The sequence below is a fragment of the Drosophila miranda genome, chromosome 3 (genome assembly GCF_003369915.1).
Source record: "Drosophila miranda strain MSH22 chromosome 3, D.miranda_PacBio2.1, whole genome shotgun sequence".
In the NCBI taxonomy this organism is placed as follows: Eukaryota; Metazoa; Arthropoda; class Insecta; order Diptera; family Drosophilidae; genus Drosophila; species Drosophila miranda.
Genome location: NC_046676.1, coordinates 13,472,325 through 13,481,750, shown reverse-complemented (window position 1 = coordinate 13,481,750; position 9,426 = coordinate 13,472,325). Strand labels below are relative to the sequence as shown.

Genomic DNA, 9,426 nt, shown 5'->3' with positions numbered 1-9,426 from the left:
TACAACAAGTGGAGATTAATAAGTAACCCCTCGAGCGAGGATCGTATAACCACTTTATAACTTTTGAATTCTACCCTATAAGTTTCTGTTATCCGTTAAGGAGTTTCCCCGATTAAAGGCCCTGCTATCTCCCGCCCGTTTGTCACATTTTCACCTTTAAATCAATATTCCCTAGCCGTGAAAGGTACTCGGGGGCACTTCACTAAATGTTGCATATCACTCGATAGATGCTATGGATGCCCCGACATCGTCTTCTTCCCCGTTCCCCCGCTTCGATGAGGTGGGGTGAGGTGAGGTTCGATTCGGTGAGGTTGGGTCTCCGTCTTAAGGTCGTTCGCTCGCTGGCAACGACCCGCGTGTCGCCGCATCTACTTAACCTGGAAAGCCTATGCCCCTGAGTGGCGAGAGGCCGATCGCTTGCTCGTCGGCGCTGCCGGTGTGGTTGTGGTGTGGCTTTGCCTTTGACTGTGGATCAGGCTGGAGCTGGTGCTGGTGCTAGTGCTGGTGGTGTGGGATTTTAAGATGGTTTGCTTGCATCGTTTTTTGTTTTTGGGTAAGGCACTGTACGATGTCCCGGGCTCTCCTGCTTTCGGGCTGACTCCACCCTTCTGCACCCGATCCTCAGGCCCCGCCTGGTCTGGTGGCTAGTTCAACAGCTTTATTTATGGGCTGTTTGGGTAGCTTAAATAAATCAAGTTGTAGTTGTTGCCGGGGATCTTCGGCTGCAGATTCCCAGAGAGAGAACCGAGCTCTCACCTCTCCCTGCGGTTACCTGCAATTAGAGTTGGTGGGAATTTGGCACTGTCTCCTCCTCGGGCATCGTCTTTGGGGCTCCAGCACAGCACAGCACTGGCACCGGGTCTTTGCTGACTCTGTGCCTGCCCTCCATTCATTGGCAATTTGAGGCTATCTATCGCTACGTTGGCTAATTGCATAATTATTTAAAACCCATAATTTATGTACGCCGAAAAATCGCTAGAGAGGACAGGGAGAGAGATATCCATGGCTCCGCTTCGTACATTTGATGACCGTTAAGGTTGGAAATTAAGCCGGACCATTATGTGCCGTTTGTTTTACAAATTTTAACGCTATTTAACACATTCGCCACAGATCTTCTGGCCGCTCGGTGGTCGCCCGATCTGTTGGTCGAGTAGTGTTTGGTAGCACGCCATAAACCATTAGCATGAGAGATTGCCCTGCCATGCCATGCCGAGCCGCACCGTGCCGCCTCGCCTCTCTATGCGCTTCTCAAATAGCTTTTGTGGCTGGCTGGTGCTTTTTTGGTGAGCGCATTGACAAAATTAATGATGCCCTCACTAATATCATGCCTAATTGATTAATATGCGCGGCGAGACAACAACTTTGACTCCGTCTGCGACTGCGACTGGAACTTGGATTGGGACTTTAATGAACGCGCTTCGCTCAGGCTTTTTAGCTGTTAATCTTACTGTATAGCCATTTAAGGTAAGCTCTCTAGCTTCTTAATTAAATTAGGTGTACCGCTGGGCACCCTACGGCTTCTCAGTGGAAGAAGACGAGCCATAGCCGAAGCGTCGATCCCCGACCTGGATGGCCATCCGTGTAACCAACCGTCTAACCATCTATTTATCTAGTCAGCTCCAGCTTTTCCCTCTACATTTCGGGGCGTTGCTGTTAACTTCACACACACTCCATACTCCATACTCCACACTCCACACTCCAGCACACACACACACATTGGCCCAAAGAGAAAGGCTGGCTGCCAAAGGTCAAATGGTCAAAACAGTTGGTGGTTGGATCGGTCAAGTGGGTAAACCAAAACATAAACCCACACCACAATACAGAACACCACACAACATCCCAAGCCCAAACCAGATCGTACGTACTCGTTGAGGTTTAGTTTTAGGTTCAGGTCAGGTTCCTCCCTGGCGTCGGATATAGAGCCATAGCCCGGAATCAGCATGGAGCTAATGGGCCACAGCAGCAGTCCCCCGCCTATCGATATACTGATCTGCTGATGATCATCATACAGATTCAAATACAGATACATACACTCGTATTCATCAGACATTCAGGCTTTCATTCATGCATGTATGAATGGCTCTACTTGATGAGCGGCATTAGGCAATGACTAACGTTTTGTCTCCTCTTTTGTTTCCACTTGTCTGCAAGACTGTCAGATAATCTCCCCTCCACAGTGGTTTTCTTGGAATGTTGTGGAACGATATGGGAAATATTTCAAGAGCTTCAAAATGGGAAGCTTCTCAATGCTCAAACTTAAAGTTCTTCCTGAAGAACATCCTGAGAATCAAACGTGTACATTTGTATTCTGCAAAAGCACTTTCTATATATGTATATCAGCAGAAGACGATCAGCAGAAATAGATTCTTTATGATCATTCGCTCCCTTTAGATAGTAAAAGATAATCTGATTATAGGTAGTTCCATTTAGAGCTCCAAAAATGTATCGATCGTTATAAATAAATATGTGCCAAAATGTAAATCTTCTCACAAAATTTAACAGTCCTCCCACAAGAATCAGATGAAGTCTTCCCCCAAAGACTCTCTCAAGAGCTCTCTTCGATAAACCATACAAAATTATTCAATATTCATTTTAGTGGAAATGCAAATTGGTTTGAGTTTGATTGTGTCTTCTTTTCTAGAGTTTCGTTTTGACCTGCTTTTCTCGACTGAAATACTTCATTGATTAATCGTTTTTTTGAACAGAGAAGAGTTTACTCTACTGTCTTCCCACAGATACATACATATGTAGACACGAGTATGTGTTGATCTTGACTAACTAACTATATAATTAGCAACTTACCGCGCGGCGAACGTAGGCTCAAATCAACTGGTTCAACCTGAACCGGAGGGCCCTCTGCCTGTGGAAGAGAATAGAGATTATCATTATAGGATGGTCTCAGTGGAAATCAGAGGGGAGTCTTATAATATATGCAGTATCCATCCACAATAGAGTCATAGCCGATGCTTTGGCTAATCAAGTTTGACAAAATGCCATTGAATGGGGAATGGGAAAGTGTTGCCCCGTTGGGGAGGGGTAGAACATTGTTTGTAAGAAATATACGAGGTAGAGGGGGGAAGACACAGCACCACATACAAGCGTATATTATATGAGTGGAATGTGGCCATAGAGCGTGTGCGTGTCTGGTAGCTGTTTGCTTATTGAATTCATCTGCCTGGAACAACCGCAAATGACTTCCGTCGATATCTTTTTCAGGCTCGTGCGAGTATCTCCCTCCGTTCGCAGATCTTCTGGGAGGAGAGCAGAGTGGTGTGGTGTGGTGTGATAGGGAGATGGCGAGGGAATGAAACCGAAACCGCAATTGTTGCGCATTTTATGTGCTTACGAAATCCCCAACTCAACCAATAAACTAACGGCAATAAAAACCATAACCAAAATATATATGTACATATAAGAAAAGCCAACAAATCCACAAAAAAAAGTAACAAAGAAACAGTTATGAGCTGCCCGCAGCGCCATAAAATGGATAAATTTTAATTTGGCACTGCATATGCATTCGCGGGGGGGCGGGGGGACCTTCAGTCGTCAGCGCCAACACTTGGCTTGAAGTTTTAGCCAAAAATAATACAAAATATATATTTTGGAAAGAGCCTAGACCCAGAGTTACCACGGAGGAGCGATAGATGAGAGACTTAGGCTTTATGTACCTCAAAACTATTCATTTTATCTAGATTATTAGTTGGCTTCAGCAAATTTAATTGAAATATTTAGTAGAACATCTGCAATCTCAATTGGAACATAAATATTTCGCTGAATATTTCGATATTTGGATGAAAGATGGATCGATGTAAATATATTAGTGGAAGGCATGAGTTCTGTTTTTGTGGGACATTTAAATAAATCTAAAGCGATTATCCACGGATGATATTTATGTTATGATGATAGGATGATATGTAGAAAGTTTTGATTATTTCAAATATAGAAAGATTCTTGCCGATGTTAATATAAGTGTGGGTTCTCAGCAAGTATACAAAATGACTACATCTTTGTGTAAATAAATGAATAGACGATATAAATAAATATTTGACAAAGTCTTAAGGTTTATTCTCCACTTATCCAGAACCCAAACATAGCCCCGAATAGGCCTATTCCACTTCCAGGGTAGCCAGCATGCCTGCTGCCAGAAACACGGCTGTCAACAACACGGCAATGCCACCAACACCACGGAACCAACAGAAAAACCAACAGCAACCCTGGCCACATCCACAGCCAGAGCAAACAGCCAACATCCAACATCCAACATCCAGAGTAGAGTGTGCCCAGTGGGCAACAACGACAATTGTCAGGCTTGTAGCGCAAATTATGAAAAAATGTCAGTGGCGAGTGGGCGAAGCGATAGAAACGAAACCAATGCCCGTGGAGGAGGGGACGGACGAGACCCAGCGACAGGCTGGGATGGAGATGGAGAACCCAGAACCTGGCCACGCGATCAGAGCAGTTGTTTAGTGCTGTCGCCGCTAACTGCCATGCCAGATACTGCCACTGCCACTGCCAAAGGAACAGATACTCGTATTTATACAAACAAATGCTCATTGCCAGCATTAGATTAGATAGTTTGTCTTCGATTGTGTCGAATGGCAGCCGCGGGGCCAATTGCCAATGTCTTTGGCTTTTTGGCTGCTTTATATCCTACAACATTGACAACAACTTCATTGGCCAATGTCCGGAGAACGAGAGGAGATTGAGATGGAGATGGAGATGCAGCAGCTGCAGGAGATAGAGATCAAAATCTAGATCGAGATGGCAGCGAATCCATGTAGTAGATTGAAGATTTCCATTGATATGCGCGACTGATGTTGCCCTGTCCAAAGGTATTTATATTTATATTTCTCTTTTTCCCATCTAATTGCCCCATTGGCTGATTTATTGTTATCGAGATGGGGAGGCGGCATTCCCCATGCCCCATACCCTCCGCACATCCTTCTGCCACTCCAGCTGCTTTATGATATTGTTATGGGGCGCTGCATGGTCTCTGTGCCTCGCTAATTTGTGCTGAGACGTGCTGAAATTTCTCATAGGCGCCGCAATTGATAGAATGATCGCCTGGACATTAGTTGGCATCGTTTTTTCCCCCAGTCTCTGGTTCGATCCCCATTCTCCATTCCCTCAATTTTATGGATTGTCTTACGCTTGGTATGTGGCTCCTCTGGTGCTGCTCCTGCTGCTGCTTCTTTAGTGGCGACGGCTTTTGCCTTTGAGCCAGATTGATGGGTTTTATGAGGCAGTCAAACGAATTGGCCAACTGGGAATTCCTATGCAATTGTCATTTCGCATGGCCCGAAGTGTATCGCCAGCATGAAAATATTTCACTGTGCTCAAGCATAATGGTTAAAGGTTTCGGAGACTCTAGACCATAATTAGCAGATATTTAGCACAACGGTTTTTAGAGAGCTGCTAAAGTTGAGTTTAAATTATGAGAGGAATAGAATGTCCACTGAAAGACATTGTTTGTCTCTTATGTGTTGAGCCCAGCAATGGAAAGACACTAAGCGAAATGAAGATAGAGGAATCTTTTAAGGAGAACACCTGTAAGATCTATTGATGGACAAAAGGAGAATACATTTGAGGGAGAACTTTCATGAAGAAATCACTTCCTTAGATGGAAAACACACAGAAGCAAGACTACTTTTTTATCAGATATATTCCGATGGAGATTTGCATAGGGTATTATACCATCCACAGGTCCTATCACAGTAATCACGTGGATGTTATAGCTAAAGCTTCATCTAAACTTTATCCCAGAGATTATCCTATCCAAGAACTCACCTCCTTTGCTGACAGAGGGTCGGATCCAAGTCCATTCTGTAAGAAACAAGAAACAAAAAGAAGAATTAAAGTTTCCCCTAAAAGTGCAACAGGTTGGTGGCAGCTTTTCCCCCCTCTCTCACTCTCTACCCTCTGGTTTTCCCCCTCGTGACTAAAACACACTTTAAGGTGCCACAAAGAGGGATGTAGAGATAGAGATAGAGAGACGGATAGGGGGGGGGCATGGCATATGGCGTTGGCGTACTGTTGTACTATACTTACCATGAAAACCATTAAATTGTAAAACGTCTTACAAAATAATAATTGCCCGGCAACGTTCTGGCCACGTTACGGAAGACAGCAGCAACAAATACAACTACAACTACAGCGGTAGCAAGGGGCGGTGGCAGAGCAGCAGAGGAAGGCGGATGCTCGAAATAATCGCTGCAACTATTGTGGCTCGTCTGTAGTATTGTCGCAGCAGCTGTTGCCGTTTGCTGCCCCTGCCGCATGCTATCCGCGGAATCAATGACAAAAAGCAACGAGCGAGCCAGCGAGCGGGAGTGCAACGCACCTTTAAGACTGTCTCTTTTTCTTTTGTTGTTTTTGGTAGGGTTCCCCCCGTTTTTCGATTCTTTGCTCGCTCTCTTTCTGTATCTCTGTAAGGGATCCCCCTTTTATCAGCAGACGCAGGGGGGGTTGCCAAAAGTGCGGCTTGAGGGCAGCCAACGCAGCGCTGGCCACCAGAGCAGCAGTCGAAGAAGCACCAGCCTGTGCATTGTGCAACGGGATAGAGAGGTGGAAAGTCAGTCCGTAAAGAGTGGCAGAAGGGGAGGCTCCGCTCCGATCCCTGTTCGCGGTGCGTGACGCGCAGTCAAGAGTTACTTGGAGTTGGAGCGTGATTCGGAGCCAGTGTCGGAGTTTGGCCAGATATGAGTATACGAGTACGAGTATGTGAGTATTTTACGAGTCGTCTGGGCATGACATGACTGGGGCACAAACAAAACACACACACAATTTTCGAGATTTTCCAATTGGACAGAAATTGAAATTGGCAATTATTGCCCTACATCCGGGCCTGGGCCTGGGCCTGTGTTACTGATTAGCACTTATTGCTGCAGCTTCCTGGGCGGGGGTGTTACACGTTTTTTTTCTCGGCGAACGTTGCGCCGCTTGCATATCCGGTGTGTGGCAGTCAATTGCAGTCCCGGGTCCCGGTCCCGCGGGCGCTGCGAGTACGAGCGCAGAACATTAGCTGGCACCTAATTCGATCAACTGGAGAGGCAGAGGCAGAGGCACATGCCACAAACTGCTTGTTATATTTTCTCTCTCTCTCTCTATTTTTCCTTCTTCTTTTTTTTGTTGTATTTATTGACACTCTTTGTGTGTGTGTATATGTGTGTGGTGTTGTATCTATGTTATAGAGTGTGCGAATTACAGCACATCCGTCATTTTAATTTCACTTAAAACGCCATTCAAATCAGACACACAATACACGAGCGCACGCACGCAACCTGCCAAAAAATACAATGCAACGCTCGATTCGCAGGAAGAACCAAACCACGACCACGGACCACGGACGGTTACGCATGCGCCAAAAGCCGGCGAACGTCAACACAAAGCGTAACGTAATGGAACGTAACGTAACGTAACGAAACGAAACAAAAACCAAAGAACACTGGAAAAAAAAACGGAACGCGGGCACCAACACGTTTGAATGGGGCGCGCAGCAAAGTTGCACTGAAACGGCGCCGAAGCACCAGAGCCGTCGAGCGCCAGGTGGGGGCCTTGCGTCAAAGCTTCGTGGTGGCTTTTGGCGCAGTTCAACACACTTCAGAGAGGTGGATTGGGTGCGTGTGCGTGTATGTGTGCCACACTTTGGTTTGTTTGTTGGTTTTAGGTTAAGGTGGAGCTAGGCTTAAATGACAAGTTGGGGCTCATGTTATTGGGTGGCCAAGCGGCTACTACTACAACTACCACTACAATGACTGGATGTGTGCGTGTGTGCCGCTAAAGGGGGAGATTGTATAAGTGTGAACCGCTAACGGTGGGTGTCTTCATATGTGTGCTCCGCTGTCTAGCGGGCGACCTGTGTATGTGCTCCCGCTGTCAGAGTGGAGATTGTTTGTGTCTACCCGCTCTCGACGTGTATTTGTGTGTGTGTGTGTGTGTGAACCGTTAATTATCATGCACATACACCGAGACACGCCTTGTCCGCTCTACGTAGGTGCTTTGGCGCCACAGCTCCCCATTGGCTGTGTGGCGCTACTCTTCTCTGATTAGTGGGTGGGGAGAGTGGTGTGTGTGGCAATTAAAAGAAAAGAAAAAAAGAGAAAACCCAAATCTTCAGGCCTCGCGCTGACAGCTGCTCTAACTGCTGCGTCCATCATCTGCTGATGCTGATGGTGATGCTGGCGCTGCAGCATCTTGCAACTGGTGTGCTCCTAGTGCTGCTGCTGCTGCTGCTGCTACTAGATGCCTAATCTCGGAGGCTGCATCGCACACCACACGTTTCTCTGTGGCAAAAACGAGGCGCAAAAGCTGTGGGAGTCCCCATCCAAAAGACTCTGGCTGACCCGATCAGCGGCTGCCTGCCTGCAGACGACGACTACCTGATCCACTTTTCCACGCGCTTTGACGACCATTTTTGGTAACAATAAATCGTGATACATCATCAAAAGTCAATTCGAATATGTAGACTGCTTTGCTCTGGCAGCCGCCGCTCTGCCGGCCTGCCGCTCCAACATTGGGGCACACAAAAAATATTTTAATTTTAATTGATTGTCGAGCGAGATTTACGTGCACCAAATGTTTCTTCTCACGCTCCACACTCAAAGGCACAGGCGCAGGCACAGGCACAGTTTTTGCGATGGATTCAGGATTAGAGCATTGTCAAAATGGAAAGTTGTCCGCTTGGAAAACCGTTTCGTTTGTGCAATCATCCCCACGCAAAACTCAGACACACACAGAAATTCATTACAAAAAAGAAGATAGCCAACCTAAAACAGAAAGAAATAAATAAAAAAAAACGTGGTACGCAAAATACCTTTTCAAGCTTCTCTCATTTCATTTCGGTTTTTGTTTGATTTCTTTGCCATTTCGGTTTGTAAACGGAATTGAAATCAATATACTACGTGACTCCAGCGTGTCCAATGCGTCACTTCTTGGAGATAAATTAATTTCCCTGGTCGCACAAGCTGTATTTCTGTAGAATACTTTGTGGCGCGGATCGGGTGCCTCCATCTGTGGCAGTTGGAACGATTTATTCGTGCCTTGCATCCGAAAAGTCGGCACTGGATTTCGAATGAGGGGCACGACCGCAGATGTGGTGTAAAGATCATGTAGAAGCCATCGATTTATTATCTTAGAAGCGTTCCACATATCCCCCAATCAATTTGATCTGCAAGTCCCAGACTATGTATGATATTGTATGAAATATTTCATAGCCTCCCCACCTAGTAACTCCTACTTCTGAGATTGGATTAAATACATGTCTAATTTGTGTAAATTATCTTCCAATTTGAACTCAAAATCTTCATAACCCCCAAATATATAATAATAAAAAAGATAGAACTCTCAAAAAGCCTGAGACAAATTATAAAAAGTATAATTTATCAAGATATCAATATCAAGATTCGATTTTTCAAATCGATCCCAAGA

General features: G+C 45.6%; 1 long non-coding RNA gene across 1 annotated transcript; it reads right to left on the bottom strand.

Moving 5' to 3' along the window:
• Window positions 1-2,802: 2,802 nt before the first annotated feature.
• On the bottom strand, window positions 2,803-7,520 carry LOC117188400. The gene is made up of 3 exons (XR_004472570.1): window positions 6,049-7,520; window positions 5,788-5,823; window positions 2,803-2,860 (listed from the first exon to the last, which is right to left on the bottom strand). It is a non-coding gene; the product is annotated as an uncharacterized LOC117188400 (long non-coding RNA).
• Between the last annotated feature and the right edge of the window lie 1,906 nt (window positions 7,521-9,426).